Here is a 25,525-nt window from a genome sequence, read left to right on the forward strand (position 1 = left end):
GATCAACTATGAAAGACTTGATTCTTCTCAGCAGTTCAATGATATGGAAATGTTTTACATGTTAGCACATATATAATATATCAAATTGTCTACCATTTTAGGAAGAAGAAGAGGAGGAAAGGAGGGAGGAAAATTTGAAACTCAAAATCTTGTGAAAATGAATGCTATAAATTGCCTGGTCATATAATGGGGGGGGGGGGGGAGAGAGGGGATTCAATACTATTAAAATTAATGCATTATAATCAATCAATCAATATTTATTGAGTGCCTATAACATGCCAGGCACTTAATCTCTGTGTGCTCTAAGTCCTCACAATTCTGTAAATTGTACAAGAGAAAGTATGAATAATTTGAATTTTGTATCCCATCCAGTGCCTGCCTTGCTTAGTGTTCAGTGTATAGTAGGTACTTAAACATTTTTAAAATGAATAAATAATACTAGGGTATTAAAAGCAGTTCATCGATTCAGAAGTTTTCTGAAACAATGCAGATCATAATCTATCCATGCCAGTCCATCCTATGCAATTAAGATTTTATGTCCTCCCAAAAGCTACCCAGAGAGAGCTCACCTAATATGCTCAAGGCCTTCCTCCATTTTTCCTGATTTTGCAAGGTTATTACTAATGGATCACTTTAGCTAGCTAGCTATCATCCCTTATTCATGCCTTATGACCAGTCTATCTATTTTTTTCTGTTATACAGTTCCTTGATAATTTCATTTCCATTCTTTTTTGACATTTCTCATTGGTTATATGTTACATCCTATCAGACACCCCTCCCCTCCCAATATACTTCTCTAATGCTTTCAGTGTGATATTCATTTTGAGTTGCTCAGAGTCAGTAGAATTCCATGTCTTGATGTGAGCAACACTGGTAAAATGTTAGTACTGGGGGGAAAAAAGTACTAGTCTTAGAGTTAGTTAAGAGTTTTGCAGTTTCCTCAAAGTAATCCAATCCTTACTGGATCCAACTCTAGGCTCTATTTATCTAAAATATTAGATTATCTATCTAAAAGGGGGTTGAGTTTGCATATATTTTTTCCTATATAAGCAAAAGAATGTTATGAATTCCATCGGTGGACTCCTTTCAATAACCAGAAAGCAATGCTTACATGGAAGTGTCCATTCAATAGTATATTTGCAAAAGAAGTAATATGTATAGCAGCTCTTTTTGTAATGGCACAAACTTAGAATTAAGCTGGTACCCAGAATTGGAGAATGATTGAAAAAATTATGGAACATACATATAATGGAACATTGCTGTAAGAAATGATACGAAACATGATTTCAGAAAAATCTAGTTAGACTTGTGTGAATGGACACAGAATGAAGTAAGTAGAACCAGAAGAACAATTTATACAATAACAACTGTAAAGACAAATAACTTTGGAAAATTTAAAAATTCTGCTTTACACCAACCACAATTACAGAAAACTGATGATGAAACATGCTATCTTCTAATGGATACAAAATGAGACATTGTTGGGGTATGGACAATAAAAGAATTTGTTTTACTTGACTATACATGTTACAAGGGTTTTGTTTTGTTTTTTTCCAGTTGGAGGAGGTTGGAAGGAATAAAATAGATTTTTATTAATTTTTTAAAAATTTTAAAACAGGGCTCAGTACTGTTATCTATTTATGTGTTTTTCTGTTTGGAATTATAGGATTTAGAACTAGAATAGATCTTAGCATTCATCTGGACCAACTCTTTCATTCTACTGATGAGGAAGTTACTGTCAGGAGAAAAAGGTGACTGACCCATGGACATCTAAGTAGTATGCACCAAAAACCATGTTCCAATTCAGATCTTCTAACTCCATAATTAATTCTCTTTCTACTATACATACTACCTTCCTGAAACCTTTTGTCTTAAAAAAACCTAAAGAAAGTTCCCTGAGGATAGGAACCATTTCTTGTCTAGACTTAGCACACTGCTCTGCATAGGCAGCTTAACAAACATGTTTAATTAGATTGAGCTAAATGGATAATAACACTCAGAATTTTAAAATGTGCTTCTCAGATAACTGTGGAGCCCTGAAAAACTTTCAGGGGATCCCTAAGTTCATAATTATTTTGATTATAATACTTAGCCTTTATTTTTGATAAGAATGTTCCTTACTACTTTATCTATTGAGGCCAGTTTTTCTTCATATACTTCAATCAAAATAACAGGTTGAAATAGATTAAATGCAGAAGCAGATATAAAGCTGTCTTCCATTGAGCTCAATATTAGATCTGTAAAAATATGTAAAACATACCACTTTTATTAATATTTTTTCTTTATGAAACTATAGTTTTTATTGGAATTGATATTTTAGCATGTAATCAATTTGTTTTTATGTGAATTAGTCCATTTTAAAATTATTGTTTTTAATATAGTAAATATCTATAGATATATCCCATACAAACAAAAATGCATTGTAAGAATTCTCCAGTTTTCCAGTCCTCAATAATTTTCAGGAATAAAAAGATGCTTCTTGAGACCAAAAAGTTCTGAAACCACTGAAACAGAGATACTTAACTTTTTTCTTGTTATTGATATTAAAATATCACCTCTATTGATTTTATTGATATTAAATCACTTCTGTTTTCAAAGCATGTTGATTTATAAAGGTAGACATCATATAATCAAAGCATTCTGTTATCTTAAATTTATTTCCTGTCTTCTTTGTATGTTCACATTTGTAGATGTATATTTTAAAATGAAACTGATGAAAACTGTCTAGGAATATTCCTTACATCCCTTTATAACATGTATTATAGAATACATTCTTGAGGGAAGAACTTTTGAAGCTTTACATTTTATCCCTAGAACCCATCAGAATGTCTGGCATATAGTAGGCACTTCTTAAACAATGCTGTTATGAATGTGAGGAAAATGCTCACAGAACTACAAAAGCACCATAGAATTGTAAATTGATAATATGATGCTTTAAATAACCTTAACCAACACATATTTCTAGTATTTTGGTTCATAAATAGTTGCTCTATGTAGGAGAAAACTAGGTTCTTTGGTTCTTCTCATGTCCCAGGTTTTGGAAAATGCCCATCTCTTTTTAATCTAAATCCAATTGTCCGGTGCATATGATTTTTGGGTTTTTTTTGCACATTTTTCCCTAGAAAATGTTCCCTATTCTACAACATCTCTCTCTTCTATCAATAGATTGGAAATACTGAGAGAGATTGTTGCATATGTCAGATGTAGTCCCTGTATCTGTTGATTTTGCTTAACGGTTTTTATTTTTTAAAGTTTAGTTATCTTTTATTTTAACATCTAATATACTCCTCCCTAACCCCAACCGTCTCCATCTTCCACCCTGAATTTAGTCTAACTTTATGACAAAGAAAATTGATTGGAGAAAAACAACTGACAAAGGGATTACATCTAACAGCATATTCAATAGGCCATGCCTATATAGTTTCTCCCCTTTCCAACAAAAGGAGAAAAACGCTTTCTTTAGTTCCTCTTTTGGACCAAGAATGTTCATTATAGTTACCATGATCAGTTTCATTGTATCATTCTTTTACATTGTTGTAGTCATTCTGTTGTGCTTACTTTTTCCCGTATCAGTTCATACAAGTCTTCCCATATCTTTCTGAAATCCTCACATTTGTCATGTCTTATGCTGTAATAATATTCTATTTCTTTCAAAGTTCATAGTTTCTTTTTCAGTTATTCCCCAATCTGTAAGCACACATTTTGCTTCTATCTTTTTTTTACTACCACAAAAATACTTAATGATTTTTCTTTGTTACAAAAGAGGGTTCAATTCTAAAACTAGGCTGCTAATATAAAAACAAAAAGACATCAAAAAAGATATTTTAAAAACAGAAATACTTCATTTTAAATTGGTAAATATATTCTTCCTTACTCTTCTGTTACCATTAAAAGCCACATTTCTGTATTTGCCTGTCATTTTATTACCACACATCTCAAGATTCCCATCTTCCTTGCACAGAAATGTTTGTTCAACCAACGAGTGCCAGGGAAAATTAAGTTTAATTATAATCATATTTCCAGTGCCTTTTTTCCTCTGATTATTTCAATAGCAGGTTAAAAAAAAACCTAAACCTCACTACATCTCCTTAAAAGGGACAGCAATTCCAGGGTTTGAATGGCAAACCAGATAATCAGAACCGCAGAATTCTAATTTCATCTTTACCATTCTTTTCATGGATGGACTTAGAAGAATCAATGTCCTTTAGCTGCTCACAGCTATAGGACTCCAACTATAAGATAACAATTCATATTTAAATAACACTTTAAGATTTGCAAACCACTTCCCGCATAAAAATCATATAAAATGGGCAAAGCATTAATAATATATAATATTACTATATATTAAATGATAATATTATATTATATAATAGTGTCCATAATTTTACAGATGAAAAGATTGGCCCAAGGCCACATGGTCTGCAATTTGAACACAGATCTCCTAATGACATGTACATCATCTTTTTTACTTCTATGAAACTGCTTTTTTTTAAAAATCTATATCTCTTTTCAATTTTTAAAAATGTATGGCATTCTTTTTTTTAAACTTTAATTTTCTCTCTTCCTTTAGCCCTTCTCCCATCCATTGAGAAGGCAAGCAATATGTCAATTATACATGTGAAATCATGCAAAACACATTTCCATATTAGCCATGTTCCTCCCCAAAAGGCAAGAAAAATAAAATTTAAAAAATTATACTTCAATTTGCATTCAGAGTTCATCAGTTCTCTCTCTAGAGAAGGATATTATTTTTAGGTAACTGCTTCTTGAAATGAGATGACAAGGTTCTCCCTTGGCTGAAATATTCTTGAAGATTATAGTCATACACACCAAATGAATAAACAGGAATTTTCAATCACTTAACTCCTTGTCTCTCTCCAGCCCAAGCCCAAACCCAACCTGAACATTTCTACTTTTATCAGCTTTTAAAATTCATGATGATATGACTTTGACATTCAAAATCTTCTTTTCCAGATATGCTACCTCAGTTTGTGTCCTCATTCCATTTTTTACTAATCTTAACATCTAGCAAATTCATTCCACACCTTTTAAGGCCAAAGATGACCTTGTTCTGTAAACTTTATGAGCTTTGAATAATAGCCAAAAGAATTCTAGCTTTCCTGCTTTTTTCCTTCTTCCCTCCCGTTTTTCTTTTTCTTTCATTCCTCCTTCCTTCTTTTCCTCTTTCCTTCTTTTGTTTCTTTCTTTGTTCCATTCATTCTCCCATTCCTTTCCCTCTTTTCTTCTTTAAATTTAAACTTTCAGAAAATATAACAATATCACTTCGTCTCCTGACCTCATATATTTTCATTCCTGAAATACTCTCCCTCCTCATTTCTGCCTTCTGACTTTCTTCAAATCTCAGCTAAAATCTGATATTTCTACAAGAAGCCTTTCCCTATCTCCCGTAATTCCAGTGTCTTTCCTCCAAGATTACCTCCATTTATCCTGTATAGACTTTGTACATTTTTTTTTTTGCATGTTGTTTCCCCCCTCATTAGACTGTGAGCCCCTGGAGAGCTGAAACTGTGCCTTTCTTTGTATATTCAGAGTTTGGCACATAGCAGGTGTTTAATAAATGCTTGTTTATTTAAAATGGAACTACTCACACCTAGAGAACCAATGGAATAAAAATACTAATATTCCCTAGATTAATTTTGGAGATCACAAAATGTACAGAGACAGCTGTTTTGAGAATCTCATCAGAAATCAGTAAATAAATTATGGGAGTTACAGATTTTTAGAGTTGAGATCTTTTCTAGTCCATTATATTACAAATGAGGAAAGTGAGATGAATAATAAATGTTCACTCCCTTTTAGTGCTTTAAAGTTGACAACATATGCTCTTCACAACAAACTCCTTTTCAGGTTGTCTCCCCAATTAGATTGTAACCTTTTTGAAGGCAGGAACTGTCCTTTATCTGTTTTGGGTTTTTCCTTATTCCCAGTGCTTAGCACAGTTCCTAGCCCATAGTAGGCACTTACATGTTTAGTGATCTACTGATAGATTATAAAAGTACTAATATTCCCATTTTACAGAAGAAGCAAATGAGGAGAGAGATTGATTGACTTACCAAGGATCAAACAAAAAGTGAATGATATTTGTTTCTAAATTTGTCACCCTTGTGAACCTTTATCTTATCCCATACAGCTTTTTATCCACTCTATAACATATCATTATTTAAATACAAAGGCATGCCATGTCTGGACAACTATTTGTCCCCACATTTAGATTCTCTGAATGAATTTAGTTCTGAAACCCTTACAACTAAGAATCATTTTTTTTAAATCTTCAGTTTTAATATTTGGTTGAAAAGAAGTCTGTGCTGGACCTTGCCAACAGGCTCTGTCTGTTGCTCTTGTTTCCCAGCTATCAACCTCAAGGTTACAGGGCCTCAAATTGTGCTTCAATTCGTCCTTGAAGCATTTCTTCCCCCTTCCCATTCAGTTTGCCATAGATTAAATACCTGGCATCATAGCACTCTCTTTCTGGTGCCAGCCCTACACAGCTGGGTGGCCATACAATGGCTTTTGATGCCCCCAGAGTGACTTCACTTCAGAGCCTTGCTATAAAAGCCTTTACCCCTGTTATCAAAGTCATTTAGCCTCCTTTGGGACCTCTTTCACTTGCACACCAAGCCCGTCTCAGAGACCTTCCCCTATTAGGAAGAGTCCCAAGTGCTTTTAGTCTGGATATCAGGCATATTACTATCTTTTCATTTCACTTTAACACACAATGCACAATCCTGGCAGGACCCCAAAGAATGATAGGTTGAGGAAAGGGATTTAGCCTGTGCAAACACACAGAACATCCAAAGAAAATCAGCCTACCCGTCTATGTTGGGCCAAAGGGGAGAGCTTACCCTCTAGAGGGAAGTATATTATTTTATTTAGTATAATTTTCAAAGAAAGCCTTTCCTGTGGAACTTTGGGAAATGACCTCTCCACACTTTCTTATCCATAGGCTAAAGATCTGGAATAGTGAAGATATTCTCCTGATCTCATCATCTTTGAATTAACATCACTGTAGAGGAGAATTAAACCCTCTTCACTTTTTTTACAGTTCGCTGCCGTGAGTTCTGGGTGGGAATATTTCAGATGAGTGATTTATTCCAGCAATTTCCACCCACCCCAAAACCAATATCTTGCTTTATAGCCCGACCTTCTTTGTAAACCACCGGCCAGCGACAAGGTCCCCAAACTTCTTCCTGCGTCAACTACGGACCCTCTTTGTCTCTCTTCCCCCTCCCCCCCAACAACAGGGTCCTTCTACCTTAACTGCTAGTTAAGTTTTTTCAGTCCCTATAGTTCCCCTCAATTCAGTCAGTCAGTCAATAAACATCCCCACGTTCATCCGAGACAAACAAAGGTTTGGGAAAGAGGAAGATAAGGACGAAGGGCTTGAAGGTATTTTATGACTACACACTCTGGTCACCTTTTATTTCCTGTCCCCCCTCACTCACAGACACATACACACCCTGTCTTCTCATGTCAGCGCCCCAGTCCCTGCCTACCCTTCAGTGCCTCTCCCTTCCAGATTGCTACGAGGAGAGCAGGCCCTTGCTGGCCATAGCCCCCTCCCCCGCCTTATAAAAAAGAAATTGACTTTTGTTTGGAGTTTGTGAAAAGTGGGACTCGGGGCCCAGTCAATGGGGCGCCCCGCGGCGCGGGCTGAGTGGAGCCAACGCGAATCACTCAGCCGCGGCACCAATTAATCCGCTCTTTGTGGCGGGCCGGGCCCCGGCCGCCCCGGCGGCCCCCGCCGCAGCAGCACCAGCGGCCCATTGTTCCGTCTCTCCAGGCCGCGGGATTTACCCTTTTCAAACAGTCCGTTTTGTCCGGGCCAGTTCGAGCGGAAGTTTCTCACTGACAATTTGCCCCAAATAGATAGATTTGTCAGCAGCGACCTTCGGGAAGGAAGCAAAAAGCCAATGGCCGGAAAGGTGCGTCTAGAGGCAGAGGACACCGACAAGGAGCCACCCGGGCCCGGCCTGTAGGCTCTTCTACTGCTTTTCTTCCGATTCCCAGTCTCCGTCCCAGTTCCTCGAGGCTGCGGGAGCCGAGTACTGGGACCACGGAGCGCACTAGCCCCGGTGGCTGCGCGCATTCATCGCGCACATCTGCCCCATGTCGGAGCACATCTGCACCCAGGCCATTCCCACTTCAGTTCTATGGCCGACTGGGCCAAAGCTCGGACTCTACTCTTTCCCTACTTTGAGATCCTAGCTAACTGACCCTGGCCGTATCTCATGATTAAGACACCCAGTCCGCCAGTCCAGCCTCTGCTTATCCTTTCTTGGAGCTCACCAGCTGAAGTTGGCAAGAACAAATTGGGTTGTTTGAGAAGGAGGGGGACCCCCAAAGAACGACAAAAACCTCAACCTGGAACTGGCAAAAACCATGGCATCTATCTGAAACAGCCTTGAAGCTTGCTAACAGGTGAAGGAAGAGCTATGCACGTGCTCGGTGTGCTCGGCTCTGGGAGCCCCTCCTTAACAAAGACGTCAATTGTGCTACATCTTCACAGGTGGTGCCTTTGTAAGTCAAGCCATTGTCCCCTTCATAAGTCAAGACAGAAAACACACTCCACAGAATCCTCACTCTCCGATCAATTGCTCCCAACCTGGGTGTTAGGCTGTGGAATATTTTTTTCCTACTCACTAAAGCCACTCTTCTCCCAAGTGACCTCACTTAATATGCAAAATTAAAATGGGGGAAGGGGAGGGAGGAGAATAAAAGCCCTAGTGCTGTTGATGAAAAGAATAGTTACTGATTTCTTCACACTTAATGGCAAATATGAGCCTTTTAAAATACAGTCTCATACCAAACAGAGCTATGAATTTTAAGTAGAACTGAATTGTATTAATCAGTTGATGGGTTTGCGCATTTTTCTGTAACTAGACTGGAAATCCAAAGATTTGGTTTCATGGCAGAGGCTGTTCCCATTGTGGGTGAGCAGCCAGTGTCTTTAGGCTGCAAAAATGTCCTACAAGTTGCACAAGAGAGAAAATGAAAACAAAAAACCTGCGCTTTGTTTATCTATCAGGTGAATAGACACTTAAACACCATAGAGGGGAAAACCCTAGGTGGTCTTTAACAAGATTTCAGTAGTTAAGAGCTACAATTTACTGAAGATGACAATACATACACAGTGTCAACAATATTTAAACAAACATCCCAGACAACAGAATAATGGTTATTAACTATGGCACTTTGGGCTTCTGACTAATTTCCCATGTACATCTGCAGCCAAACAGCTGCAGGATTTTTCTCCTTTTAAACCCATTGGTGAAAATCATTATTTTTAATACCACCTCTTTGAACCAGGCTTTCAATGTGGAAATAAACTCCACAGTTAGAGCATCCATGACAGTAGATATGTTTCATGACAATGAGGACTCTTTTGTAATCACACAACAAAAAATCAGCTTCTTCTCATGGCCACACCTTTCCCCATAACTTCTTCATCTGTGTAAAAGGACCATTCTTTCTGAATGTTGAATGCAAGGTACTGCTTTTACATTGGACCATAAAATCCAAAGGAGAAAATTAATCTCAAAAACCCTCTGAATATTTGAACAAAACTGTTTTCTAAATTGATTAACATCAGATAAAATTGCCTTAACTGTGCTAAAATATATTTAGTTCTGACAGGCTAGGATTCCTTATTCCTTAGTGACTAAAAATGCTTAAAGGAATCATGAGAGAAGGAAATCAAGAGTGTCTTGGATGATTCTTTGAGCTCTCACTTTCCTAAACAAAGATCTGGTTTCTTAAGTGATCCTACTGGGCAGGTTGGATTTTAATAAATAGATTGTCCTGAACACCTAAAATATGCACTTTCAATCACATTCACTTCCAATTAATTTAGGGGAAGTTCATACATGTGGATATCCAAATATGAGTAGCTATGAATATGTGGGTGATTATACATTCAATTTATCTAATCATGGATGCATGTACTGATGTTGCTTATCACCCATGGGTATTTTTGTTGTTGTTTGGCATTCATTAAGCAACTACTTTGTACATGGAAGTGTGCAAAATGCAGAAAAGAAGGAATCTCCTTGCCTTTAAAATAAGAATATGTCTGTGTATGAGGAAAAAAACCAATGATGAAAGAGAAATATCATTTCTCAAGACATTACCTATCGCAGTGTCTAATGTCATACTTAACAATTTCTATAACATAAAGTTGATATTTCCAAAATAAAATATTTTGAAAATGTGTTAAAATGTGATTTGTGAGTCTCCCTAATTTAGATAATACATCCAAATAGGGATATGCAACCCTGCATATACAAGATCTTTCCAAGTTTAAAGTCTTGATTTCAAATCATTGATTCCTCTATGGTGAAATGATGGTGGCTTCATTAACCAGCATTTGAAATTTCACAGACCAAGAGAACCAAGAAAAAAACAAAAGACCTCCAACCCACCTCCTGAATCCTGAGTTGCTGATGTCCTGAGTACCTGAAGGGGCAACTCCTTCCGAATCCCAGCAGGCAATCATCTTATGCCCTGAAGCATGAGATCTGCTTACCCCTATCATTCTCTTGGCTTGCATAGATACAGATGTTATTAACGGTTGTAGTTTATCCAATCTTTTTAAAGAACCCAGCTGCAGCAGTTGACTTGAGGACCCCCTACAAATACTACCAGTTGACTCTGTCCTGCACAAAGCAGTTGGAATTTGGGGGAGTGGGAGTTTTGTTTTGTTCTATTTTGTTTTTCTAATCACCTCCTCCCCCCAACCCCAGAAACCGCTCAGTATCTGTGGCTGTGGAGGTTGATGGCAGTGCTGAGGAGTCTGGAATTATCTTTTGGAAAAGGGCAGTAAACTATAGTAGGAAAAGCCAAATCAGTCTAAAATAAAACACATTTAGCAAAATCTGTTCTGCTTTCCTTCCTTGCTTTAGAATAGACCAGAGAGTTAAACCATATCTTTCCCAATTCAAGGAATTGTAAAATGGATTCAGAGATGGCAGACACAAATGTAGTCAGGCATTATTTTAAATCACTGAATATACAGAAGCAAAGTTAAGGGCAATGCTGAAACCATAATCTGGATCCAAATCTACTGCTACATAAAAACTATTTTTAATAGGAATGACCCCAATTGATATGCTACTGGCATTGTGTGTGTGTGTGTGTTGTGTGTGTGTGTGTGTGTGTGAGAGAGAGAGAGAGAGAGAGAAAGAGAGAGAGAGAGAGAGAGAGAGAATCATCTTTAGATATAGAATCTTATTGGATTTTCACAGCAGCCTTAGAACAAGGCAAGTATTATTTTATTGTCACACCTGTGTTATAGATGAGAAAAATAAGACTTGAAAAAGTTGAATGACTGGCTCAAGGTTATATAATTAGTAAGTAGTAGTTAGGATGAGAAATATAGGTTTCAAAAGAAAAAAAGCAAACTATAAAGGATTACATGAAAACATGTTTCAAATAACTAATAGTATTAAAAAAAAAAAAACTATTTCAAAACAACCCTGATGTTTTCAGTGAACAACCAGAGAATAAGCAAAGGGAACAAAATATAGGAACGAGCAATGTTAGAGGCACTGAGAAAAAAAGCACTATTAAATTGTGGGTAAAATGTGAATTTGGGCAACTAGGTGGTGCAGTGTGGATCAAGAGCTGGCCCTGGGGTCAGAAAAACTCAGCTTTCAGAGTTCAAATCTGGTTTGTCATCTACTAGCCAGTGTGATCCTGGGAAAGCCAATTAACCCTGTTTTGCCTCAGTTTCTTCAATTATAAAATGAGCTGAAAAGGAAATGGCAAACCATTCCAGCATCTTTACCAAGATAATCCCAGAAGAGGTCAAGAAGATACATGACTGAAAATGGCTAAACAACAGCAACAAAGATGTGACTTGGTCCAACTATTAGAAGTGACTAAACCATTCTTGTCCTTTGATTCAAAAATTAATTCTACTGGGAATACATCTCAAGGAAATCAAAGACAAAAAATAAGTTTCAGAGTAGGGATAGGAAATCACATTAAATGACAATAGGTTTTTGAGTTGGAAGGGATTGTAGAAACCTAAGGACCAATAAGATGAAATGGTTTGCAAGGGTCATGTATTGAGTCTTGTATCTTTTGTATTCTAATTAAGTCCAGGGTCCAACCCATTAAGGCACATTCTGTCTTCACTGCACCAGGCTGACTCTATATTAACTTGATTCATTGAGTAAAATGCTGTGGCTTCCATTTGGTTATATGGATTTGTTTCTAAAAAGTTTCTATTGCATCTTACCTCACTCCTTTAGATACAGAAAAAGATTCCTTATCCAAAGATGATTCTTACCTACATGTATGTAACTATGCAAGTGGCACATCAATTGGAATCATTCTCATTGAATCAATAATTTTTCCATAGCCATATGTTTGGCTCCAGATTACGGAGTTTGCTTCTGTAACATAGTATTTAAATGAAAACAATTCACCTCACATATGTGTATCTACTATCTCTGAATACATTTTACAATTTCTCACAAATGAGAAGGAAAGAAAGAGACACAGCCAACTATAGGATGGTGACAGGTCTTAAAAAGTAAGAGGGGATATAAGAAAAGATCTAGAAAGCAGAGAAGAATGGCGTTAAAGAAATAAAAATCAATTACTATACTAGCAAATTAACTTTTTAAAAAACCTGCAGCTAATTTACTAACAAATTAATTAAACCAGTAGGCTCTGTGATTTTGTCAGGTATTATTGTCTAGGAATGCTTGGATATAAATACTTCAAATGCAGAAACTGATCAAGGAATTACTTCATTTGGAATGGTTAAAATCCTTTAAATAACATGTCTAAATTAGATCTTTCATGAGTGAAAAGATCAGACTACATTGTTCACCTAGGATGGTTCACTTGTGAATAGGGAATTGATAAAATCAGCAGTTCCTTATATCTAGGAAGTTTGCTTCTTAAACCTCTAGTGTCAGAAATCAATGATCAGTGTTCTTTTATTCCTGGGCCTGAAACTATCCTTTTGCTTATTTTCAAGTTTTAAGAAGATTGGAAGACAAAGGCCATGGCCTTATCAGTTCAGTTGAACTCAACATACATTGATTCAAAGCAGACAATATACTGAGCACTGTGCTAGACCTTTGGCAAAACAAGAATTTTAGATCAGTTCTATCCTTTCCTTCACAGAGCTTCCAGAGGCAGATATGACATATACATAAATAACTACAAGACAGGTTATGTAGCACTCAGGATACTCCTTTTCACATATATATATATATATACATATACATATATATATGTATATATATATATATCTCAGATTCAAGATATTCTCTGGGTTCATATATATCTCAGATTCAAGATATTCTCTGGGTTCATATACATCCCAAAACTATAGTTCAAGAGCCCTATTAACATATTTTGTTTCTTCTTTAGTTAACCAGAGAATACAGTTCAAAGCAAAAGCATTTAATGCAATAACAGAATAAAAAGAATTCAATTCATCATTCCCATAAAGCTGGGGAATATTCTCCCATAAATACAGCCTGCATCAGGATCCTATGGGAGGGAGAATGCATATGGTACCATTGCCTTGGTCTTGATCTTTGTTTGGCAGAAAAACCTTTCTTGGTCTTCACAAATGCATGATAAGTGCATAAGAAAAGTAAATAATGTATCAAAGAAAGTAACAGAATTTTGGACTTACAAGAAATTTAACTCCTTTTAAGAGCTCAGATACCCAAATGGAAATACCCCCAAGAAACCTCTTATTATTTTTTTTCTTTGTTTTGAATATGACCACCACCAAGCAGATAAGAGGCTATCTTCTCTCACTTGTCACCAATAGCCTGCCAAGCTCTCCCAGCTTGAAAGGCAGAAGTAGCCTTTCCCTTATAAATGTCTTTTCATTAGCTCTTTCCTTACTCTTTTAGCCCTTAGCATCTTCTTGTTTTTTTTTATCTTCTTGTTGTTTTAAAATCAATTATAAATTTTATTTTGAAAGTATATATTTAAAGCAATTTGTAACCATAAAGCACAGTATAAATATCAATGAACATTATTATCATCATTATCAAATAATCTATGAAACAACCTGCATCAATGGAGAGAATTCCAAACTTGGACTTAGGGAGACTTGGGTTGAAGCTTAGATACTTAGTAGTTGTATGAAAACAAGCAAGTCACTAAGAGGCAATATTGTACTGTGCTAGACTTGAAGATAAGATCTGGGTTTAAATTCTGCTTCTGATACTAATTTTAAGAATCTGGAAAAGTCATTTATTTTTTCTCTATGCTCATCCATAGGGAACAAAAAGGGACAATAATAGCACATATCTTTCTTATGAGGTTGTTCTGAGGAGCATAGACACAGAGAGCTAGAACTGAAAGGACCCTCAAAGGTCAGTTGGTTGAAGATAATGATAAGTTGGAGGAATATGGGAAAACGGGGACTAGGAAAACTGGGACACTAATACATTGTTGATAGAGTTGTGAACTAAGCCAACCATTCTTGAGAGCAATTTGGAACTATGCCCAAAGAGCTATCAAATTGTGCATACTCTTTTATTCAATATTCAGCAGTGTCTCTACTGGGTCTCTATTCCAAAGAAAGCATAAAAAAGGGGAAAGTACCCATATAGGCAAAAATGTTTATAGCAGCCCTTTTTATAGTAGCAAGGAACTGGAAACTGAGTAGATGTCCATCAGTTAGGAAATGCCTAAGTAATGATATATGAATATAATGGAATATTATTGTTCTCTAAGAAATAATAAGCAGGGTGATTTGGAAAAGCCTGGAGGGACTTACATGAACTTATACTAAGTGAAGTGAGTAGAACTAAAAGAACATTATACAAAGCAACAATAAGATTATGTGACAATTAACTCTGATGGACATAGTTCTTTTCAACAATGAGGTGATTCAGGCCAATTCCAATAGATTTGTGATGGAGAGAGCCATTTGCATCCAGAGAGAGGACTATAGAGACTTAGTATGGATTACAACATAGTATTTTCACCTTTTTTTGTTGTTGTTTGCTTGCTTGTTTTTTCTCATTTTTTTCCCTTTTTGATCTGATTTTTCTTGTGTTGCATGATAAATGTGGAAATATGTTTAGAAGAATTGCACATGTTTAACCTATATTAGATTGCTTCTTGCCTGGGGGGGAGAGGGAGAAAAATTTGAAACAGAAGGAAAACTATCTTCGCATGTATTTGAAAAATAAAAAGTTATTATTATTTTTAAAATAACAAAATATAATTATTAATTAAAATAATAAAATGAAAAAGGCCATTTAATTGAACTCCTTCATTTTACAGATGATAAAACTGAGACCCAAGGCAAAATTGGCAAACATAAAATAGTCAAAGTTGGCTCATCTCCATCATAGAAGCATCATAATATCAATCCCTAGGCTTCACCTTATAGATTTAGCTAATATATCAATATAGACAGCAAAGTGGTTCAGCATCAGTCAATTATCAGTAAGTATCTTGCCTAGGATTAAAAGATATTAAGTTTCTGAGGTTAGATTTTGAACTCAGATCTTCTTGACTACAAACTACCACTCTATTTCCTGTACTTCCTGACTACCTCTATCTAGAAAAGGAATTCCATTTTCCCTTTTAGTCTCTCCAGGGCAGAGCTAGGAACTAGTAGAAGTCAAAAAGAATTGGATTTAAGCTCAAAGTTAGGGAAAGCTTTCTAAAAACTTGTTATATCTAAAAGTTGGATGGACTACATCAAGAGATGGTGAGTTCTTCTTCACTGAAAATTAGGAAGTTAGATATTTATTTGTATGGCATGTTAGTATGTAAAGGGGATGCACTTCGTACATAGTTGGATTGGATGGCCTCTGAGATCCCTCTAAAAATCATATGATCAATTTACTGGCCACCATATCACACTATTGACACATTGAATTTACATTATTCTAAAGCTTTTCAGATTATTTTCAAATAACTCATCAATTCTTGCCTCTTGTGCCTTGCACTTATAAAATGCTGGAGAGAGTGGTTAACCCAAGCATAATAATTTACATTTTGCCTTATTAACTTTAGCACGATTTTTAAATTTTTGAAATGATAGATGATAGATACATGCATACATACACACAGATAGATGGATTAACTGTTAATACCTACTGAATTCTAGGCATTGAACTGAATGTTGGGAATATAAATATGAGCTAAACTAAAATATAGTTTTTATCCTCAAGAAACTTACAATAATACACAAAAGGGACTTAAAAATTGGTAGGGAGGAGGGATGTTTAAGCAGATCCAAGATGGAAAACAAAATAAAACAAAACAAAATCAGGAATGGAGCTGGAAGGAAAGTGAGCATGGATGATGGATTGTTCACTTCCCTCTATGGAACAAGCAGAAGCTCACCAAGGACAGAGACATCTCTTGGGTAAGAAAACTGCTATGCACAGAGATGTGAAATTTCTCAAAGTCAGGAACTGAGATAGTGATACTTAGAAACTGCAATTTGTCAATGGACTTGTGATCTTATTATTCATGTGGGTACTGCCTTTATTATTAGGGCAAATTACAACCCATTCAAATCTCATTTTGTGTAATTCTTATATAGATTTCCCAATCATCCTGGAGACCTTCTAGAAATTTTTATATTTCATAGATAACAATGGAATATTCCCACTATCCATTTATTTCCCCTTGCTGTAACATCTGACCAGAGAGAATTTTCTTTTCAGATTATACATTTCCTAGATGATATTCTTCAAGGTACTTCCTATACATAGGTAATCATTTAGACATTTCTGCTCACAATGCATCTCAGCTCTGATATCAAATCTTCTTTCTTGCATTATTACCTCTAATTCACTTTACTTATTATCCAAAATTAGTGCATATGTGTGTAGATATCTGAAGCCATAGAATTTATTGTTGATTCCTTTCCAAATGTTGTATTCTATGGATTTCTCGGTGTATACTGCTAGTCTTTTTCCTATATCAAAGCTAACCTCTATAATATCTAACTTGGTGAATCGGTAGTTTTATTTTTCTCCTTTCTTTCAGTCAAAACCTTTTTGATATCTACATACACACACACACACACACACACACACACACACACACACACACACACCTTTTCTTACTAGGATATAAACACCATGAGGTTAAAAAAAAAAAAAATGAATATCATCCCTGGGTCTATCCCATGTCCAACTAATTGAGTCCAACCTCAAGTCTCCTCCTACTGTAGTACAACTTCCACTCAGATATCAAATTAATCTTCCTAAAATAAAGATCTGATCGTGTCACCAGCTCCCACACCCTTTCAATAAATGCCATCAACTTCCCATTACCTCCAGAATCAAGTTTAAAATCCTCTGTTTGACTTTTAAAGCCTTTCATGACCTGCCACCCATTCTATTTTTCCAGTCTTTTCTCACTTCCCTACTGAGCAATCCAATGACCCTGGTCTTCTTGATGTGCCTAGAACACTTCATCTCCAGAGTTCAATCATTTTTTCTTGCTGTTCCCCATGCCTGGCATATGCTTCTTCTTCATCTATACCTCTTGATTTGCTTTGTTTTTTTTTTTTTAATTGCAGCCCAAATCCCATTTTCTACAAGAAATCTTTCTTGATTCCTTTTAACATCACTGTTTTCCCTCTGCTTAATGTCTCCAATTTACCCTGTATAGCGATATCCCTTCCATATATATGAATGTTATGGAATATTATTGTTCTGTAAGAAATGACCAGCAGGATGAATACAGAGAGGCTTGGAGAGACTTACATGAACTGATGCTAAGTGAAATGAGCAGAACCAGGAGATCATTACATACCTCAACAACGATACCATATGAGGATGTATTCTGATGGAAGTGGATTTCTTTGACAAAGAGACCTAACTCAGTTTCAATTGATAAATGATGGACAGAAGCAGCTACACCCAAAGAAAGAACACTGGGAAATGAATGTAAACTATCTGCATTTTTGTTTTTCTTCCCGGGTTATTTTTACTTTCTGAATCCAATTCTCCCTGTGCAACAAGAGAACTGTTCGGTTCTGCAAACATATGTCCCCCTCCTTCAAATGACATATCTAAGATAGTCACTTATTCAACTTATTTCAATGAGCCTATGGGCATACACAATTTTTTTTCTTAAAGTAGAGATTGGGGGGGGGGTTGTAGAGAAAGGAATGAGTATTGGAAGAGATGTTGAAGAAAGTAACTATTTTATCAGAATAGTTGGGGTACAGCAGATAGACAAGTAGCTCTGGAGACAGGAAAATTCTTGGACAAGTACTTCATTTGACATCTGTTTGCCTCAGTTTCCTCAACTATAAAATGGAGAGAATAATAGCACCTATCTCTCAAGATAGCTGTGAGAATTAAAGTCTCAGTTAAAAATCTGTGATCTATAAAGCTATAGAGACTTTATGACTCAAAGTACTCATATTATTTTGTTTTGCTTTTTTGTTTCACTTATCCTTGCTATCCATTGAATAAGGCTCAAATTCTTTAACCTGACATTCAAGATCCTGCACAACCCAGCATCACCCTCTCTTTCCAACCTCATTTCACTCTATTTCTCTCTATGTACTATATGTCTCAGTCAAATAGGACTGCTCATCACAATTTCCCATATATGCTTCCCTACTCATTTACCTCGGTACCTCTCTTTTGGGTCTGGAGTAGCACCCCCCCAAAAAAAAGTCTTCCTATTTCTACCTGTTAAATTTCTACTCATTTTTTAAGACCCAACTAAAAAGTCATTACCACTTTCATGAAGTTTTCCCTAATTTCCCCAGTTAGAAATGGTTTCCCTTTTCAGTCTTTATATGGAATTTAGTTGGCATCTCTCTTTGGTCCTGATTCTCTTCTAATTTGTATCATAATTAAGATTACATTGTATACCTATCCTAGATATAAATGCATTATAAATAAGAACTATATCTTATTTAATTCTTGGATTTCCTGAAGTTCCTAGCACAGAGCTCTATACAGATACATAGGAAATACCTGGTAAAGTCTGGTGAAGTTGAAAGAGGGTTAGAAAAAGCCAGACTGTAGGACAGGGAATCCTTTTGGTGTCATAGAGCCATCTGCCAACAGTCTGATGATACCTAGGGGCTGCTTCTTAGAATAATATTTTAAAGGAATAAAATAAAATGCATATATTGCAAAAAAAATAATTACATGGAAATATAATTAACAAATTTGGGGGAGGGGGAGAAGTCACAGGCCACTAGTTAAGGATTACAACGTTTATGTTGGATCATGAACAGAATGACATCTCTAGCTGCATGGTATAATTAAATCTCACCAGCCTGTTGCCAATAACTAAAATTCACTACAAAAGATTCATACTATTGATTAAAGATTTTAAATCTCTTATTAAAAAGGAGATAATAACCCTGGGAAGTTTGCCAGCCATTTTTCTTTTTGGTTATGTTTTAGGGCCAAAAATATTAACTGTTCCCCTCTATGCTTTAATCTGGTGTACTTCAGAAGGAAAGATGGACCACGTCCATAAGATTGGTAAAGATGGCAAAAGACAAATATAAATGTTGAAAGGGCTATAGGAAAACAGGCACACAGACTTACGAGGATGGATTTGTGAATTGGTCCAATTATATGGGGAGAAGAGTCTGGAATTATACTTTTAAAAGTTGACAAATTGTACATGCCCTTTGATCTGACAAAAACACTTTTGGGATATATTCGTAGGAGACCAAAGGGAGAGAAAGATGCCATTTATACAAAAATATTTATAGCAGTATTTTTTGGTAACAAAGAACTGGAAAGAAAGTGGTATTCATTGAATGGAGGATAGCCAAGTGAATTGTATCTAAGTGTAATATATAAAATATCATATTATATATATACATATATATGTCATGTTATATACTAAAGCATATACTTTACTATATAACATGTCACTATATTAAATATATACTAACATGTATGGCATTAGCAATGCTATAAATTATATTATTATTTTATAATCGTATAATTAAAATTTGATATTTAATATCACTTAACATGATATGTACCATATAATATTATCATAATAGAGAATATAATGACTATAAAAAAGCTTCCCAGCAATAAAATAATTAGAACCACAATAATTTATAAGGTGGTCATAATAACATAAGTTAAGAAAAGCCATACTGAAAACTTCAGAACTCTGATTAGTGCAGTGACAAATATTGATTTCAAAGAAATCTGTTGCTGAACCATGCTTCCTGCCAAAATGGAAAATGGAATCAAAATATGTCAAAATATGTTGTATCAATGGGAAATGATAGTTGATATTCAAAATAAAAGAAAAGAACATCAATAAAACTCTGTTTAAAAGAAGAAAGTAAAACCCATTGTTTGATTATGGAATCAAACTAGCCAAATTCACTTTGACTTTTTAAATCAGTTGGCGGAAGAAAGTTAGGAACACTTTAAAAAACGAACTGACATAGTTCACTCTTAATGTGCACCTACTGAGAAAACAATAATGTTCCATTTATGTAGCATTTTCCTCATACAACTTTGTAAGGTAGGAAATGTGAACGTCATTCTGTTTTATAGATGAGGAGACCAGGATTCAACAAAAGTGAAATAAATTGCTCTCATTTAAAAATAGCAATTGCCTAAAGAAAGACTCACTTCTTGACCCTTAGCAATCATTTACTTTAGTGGAATCAAAAGGAAGAGGAATTATAAGGTTATTAGGAACCTAGACTGCATCTGATTAACTCCTTAAATTTTACAGGTAAGGAAGTTGAAACCCAAGAAGAAATGTCACACTACTGGTTATTTCTAAGCCCAGAACTAAAATTTGTACCTAATACACCAGCCTAGAGATTCCTAACATCTTTCTGCAAAGACTTTTTCCTGAGATCAAGTTTGATGAGGAAAGGGTAGAAAAGTCATGAGGACAATCAGTCCCTAAAAGGAGAAGGTACTAGGGTAGGTAGAAAGAGAGTATCACAAAAGAGAGAAAAAGATTAAAACTAAACAAGTTTCAGGATAGAGTTGTGCTAGAGGGATTTTGTGTAAGACAGGACACACACACACACACACACACACACACACACACACACACACACACACACATTTTTTCCCATAATCAATTGACATCATCATTATCATCATCAAACAAATAAATTCTTGGTTTTCCTGACCAAGCCCTTTAAGACTGAAATCACGTTAATTGGTTGTCTTCTAGCCTAGAGTACTTTTGAATGCAGAAAAGTAAGAAGAAAGGGACATAATCACCTGGAAAAAAAATAACTTTTTATAGACAAATTAAATCAGTCTCTTCCTAGTCCAAATTTCTTTTCAGGTATTAGACACCAGACTATGACTAGCCAAAGAAAAGCTGGAAAAAGAAATTCTAAAGAGGAATATTTAGGTATTTTTTCCAAAATATCACCAGTTAGTCAGTCAACAACTATTATGTGACTCACTATAGGTCATGTACTATGTACTAAGCACAGGAGATACAAAAAAGGTAAAAGATAATGTCTGCTCTCAAAATGCTCACAGTCTAATGGGAGACAACATGCAAGTGGCTATGTACAAATAAGATATATAAAAGATAAATTGGAGATAATGAACAGAAAGAAGACATTAGCTTTAAAAGGAATCAAAAAAGACTTCCTGTAGAAGAGGACAATCCTCCCTAATTCCTTCTCAATAATTTGGGTACACTTTCCAGCAGAGCATTTCATAACCTATGACTTTCTTCTCCATTTCTTGACATAAATTCTCCAAACAGAGTCTACCTGAAATGCAGAAGACCTTTTTCTAGATCAGGAATTCTTAAATTAATATCCATGAATTTGTTTTAAAAATATTTTTGATAACTATATTCAGAGTAATTTTAGCTTATGCATTTAAAAACAATATTCTAAAAATATTGTGCTATACTGCCAAGGGAATCCATGAAACAAAAACAGGACCACTAAGTTAGATCTTTTCACATTGCATAGCTACCAACAGACATCAGACTTGACAGTTATTTTTTATTCTTGCTGAATGACCTCATTTCCTTTTCTTTTCCAACATCTTTCTGATAATCTTTATACTGTTTCCTGCATAATTCAGCCTTGACAATAAAGTGCAACCTACACACCTATCCCATGAATCTCTCTGTTCCATTTTGGGTGATCTTCAGCTTTTGTAGATTGCAATATCCCATGATACCACCCAAAGAGTATTTCTGCTAAAGTTATATAACTGAGCTGACTGTAATTATATTACACTTTTATATAATTTAATCTCAGCGAGGCCCTCACAATTGCACAATGATCCTTTAAAAAGTCTTCCCTGAATTACTCATTATACCACTTTCCACAACATTGGTTTTAAATTTCCTCTTTCCTTAAGCCACCTGTATCATTATCTTCCTTTCCTTAATAAGAGGAATAATTTTATATATCTCATATTTTACAAGGAAATTAAAAGCATCAGTCATAACCTTCCACTATTTTAAATTTTACTTTGCAAATACCTTTGAGGAAGATGAGGATCTTCTTTGCCTTTACTGATACATCTAACTTTTGGTCCTTTCTCTTTTTTACTACTTTGAGAACTTGACCTTTCCATTATTCTCTCTATCTAAATATTATTTTCTCTTTATATCCTGGCTCCGTCCCTTATTCTCTACAAATATTTGCATTTGCATCCCAATTTTCCCACAACTCTTTCAACATTTATTATTATCTTTTTCTGTAATTTCAGTCAATCTGAAAGATGTGAAGAAGTATCTTAGAGTTGTCTTAATTTGTATTTTTCTAATCAATAGTGATTTAGAGCATGTGACTATATGACTATAACTGGCCTTGATTTCTTCATCTGAAAATTGTCTGTTCATATCCTTTGATCATTTATCAATTGGAGAATGACTTGTATTCTTTTTTAATAATAGCTTTTTATTTTCAAAATATGCAAAGATAGTTTTCAACATTCACCCTTGCAAAACCTTGTGCTCCAAATTTTTCTCCACCCTTCCTCCCATCCCATCCCTAGATAGAAAGTAATCCAATATATGTTAAATATGTGAAATTCTTTTATACATATTTCCACATTTATCATCATGTTACATGAGAAAAATCAGATCAAAAAGGAAAAAAAATGAGAAGGAAAAAAGTAAGCAAACATTAATAATAAAAAAGGCAAAAAAATATACTATGTTGTGATCCACATTCAATATCAATATTGGAATTGGCCTGAATCACCTCATTGTTAAAAAGAACCACATTCTACCAATCAAACGCCCAAGAAATTATTTTACTGACCTAGAAAAAATAACAACAAAATTCATCTGTAAGAACAAAAGGTCCTGAATTTCAAAGGAATTAATGAAGAGAAAAGCAAATGAAGATGGCCTAGCTATACCAGAACTAAAACTATATTATAAAGCAGTAGTCATCAAAAACATTTGGTACTGACTAAGAAATAAAGAAGTTGATCAATGGACTAGGTTAGGTTCACAGAACAAAATAGTCAATGACTATAGCAATCTAGTATTCGACAAACCCAAAGACCCCAGCTTTTGGATAAGAATTCACTATTTGACAAAAACTGCTGGGAAAATTGGAAACTAGTATGACAGAAACTAGGCATAGACCCCACCTAACACCATATACCAAAATAAGGTCGAAATGGGTTCGTGATCTAGACATAAAGAATGATATTATAAACAAATTAGAAAAACACAGGGTAGTTTACCTCTCAGATTTGTGGAGGAGGAAGGAATTTGTGACCAAAGAAGAATTAGAGATCATTATTGATCACAAAATAGATAATTTTGATTATATTAAATTAAAAAGGTTTTGTACAAACAAAACTAATGCAGACAAGATTAGAAGGGAAGCCATAAACTGGGAAAACATTTTTATACCCAAAAGATCTGCAAGGATCAATGTTAGAAAAATTACCCATGCATATGTTTTGTAAATAAACAGCTAAACATTTCTAAAATATATAGAGAACTGACTCAAATTTATAACAATTCAAGCCATTCTCCAATTGATAAATGGTCAAAGGATATTAACAGAAAATTTTCAGATGGAGAAATTGAAACTTTTGTAGTTACGTGAAAAGGTGCTCCAAATCACTATTGATCAGAGAAATGTAAATTAAGACAACGAGATACCATTACACATCTGTCAGATTGGCTAAGATGACAGGAAACAATAATGACCAATGTTGGAGGGGATGTGAGAAAACTGGGACACTGATACATTGTTGGTATACCTGTGAACGGATGCAGCCATTCTGGAGAACAGTTTGGAACTATGCTCAAAGAGTTATCAAATTGTGCATACCCTTTGATTTAGCAATGTTTTTACTGGGATTATAACACAAAGAGATCTTAAAGGAGGGAAAGGGACCCATATGTGCAAAAATATTTGTGGCAGCCGTCTTTGTAGTTGCAAGAAACTGGACACTGAGTGGATGCCCATCAATTAGAGAATGGCTGAATAAATTATGGTATATGAATGCTATGGAATATTACTGTTCTGTAAGAAACAACTAGCAGGATGATTTCAGAGAGGCTTGGAGAGACCTACATGAACTGATGCTAAGTGAAATGAGCAGAACCAGAAGATCATTATACATGGCAACAACAAGACTATAAGATGATCAATTCTGATGGACATGACTCTCTTCAACAATGAAATGATTCAAACCAGTTCCACTTGTTCAGTGATGAGAACCATCTATATCCAGAGAGAGAACCATGGGAACAGAGTGTGGAACACAAGATAACATTCTCACTCTCTCTGTTGTTATTTGCTTGCATTTTGTTTTCTTTCTCAATTTTTCTTTTTCTTCCTTCTTGATCTAATCTTCCTTATGCAGCAAGATGACCGTACAAATATGTATGCATATATTGGATTTAACATATTAAACATGTATTGGACTACTTGCCAACTAGAGGAAGGGGTGAAGGAAAGGAGGGGAAAATTTGGAACACAAGGTTTTGCAAGGATCAATGTTAGAAAAATTACCCATGCATATGTTCTGTAAATAAACAGCTTTAATTAAAAAAAAGAAAGAAAGAAAAAGAAAACTCTAAAAAAAAGAAAAAAGAAAAGAACCACATCTATAAGAGTTGATCATCACATAATCTTGTTGCTGTATACAATGTTCTCTTGGTTCTATTCACTTCACTTAGCATCAATTCATATAAATCCCTCTTCCCCCCGACCTTTCTGAAATCATCCTGTTGATGAACAATATATTCCATAACATTTATATATCATAACTTATTTAATCATTTCCCAACTGATGGGCATCCACTCAGTTTCCAGTTCCTTGCCACTACAAAAAGAGCTGCTACAAACATTTTTGCACATGTGGATTCTTTTCTCTTTTTCATGGTCTCTTTGGGATACAGGCCCAGTAGAGACACTGCTGGATCAAAGAGTGTGCACAGTTTGATAACTTTTTGAGCATAGTTCCAGATTACTCTCTAGAATGGTTGGATCGCTTCACAATTCCACCAACAATGTATTAGTGTCCCAGTTTTCCTACATCCCCTCCAACATTTATCATTATCTTTT

This window comes from Antechinus flavipes, chromosome 4 (assembly GCF_016432865.1).
Source record: "Antechinus flavipes isolate AdamAnt ecotype Samford, QLD, Australia chromosome 4, AdamAnt_v2, whole genome shotgun sequence".
NCBI lineage: Eukaryota > Metazoa > Chordata > Mammalia > Dasyuromorphia > Dasyuridae > Antechinus > Antechinus flavipes.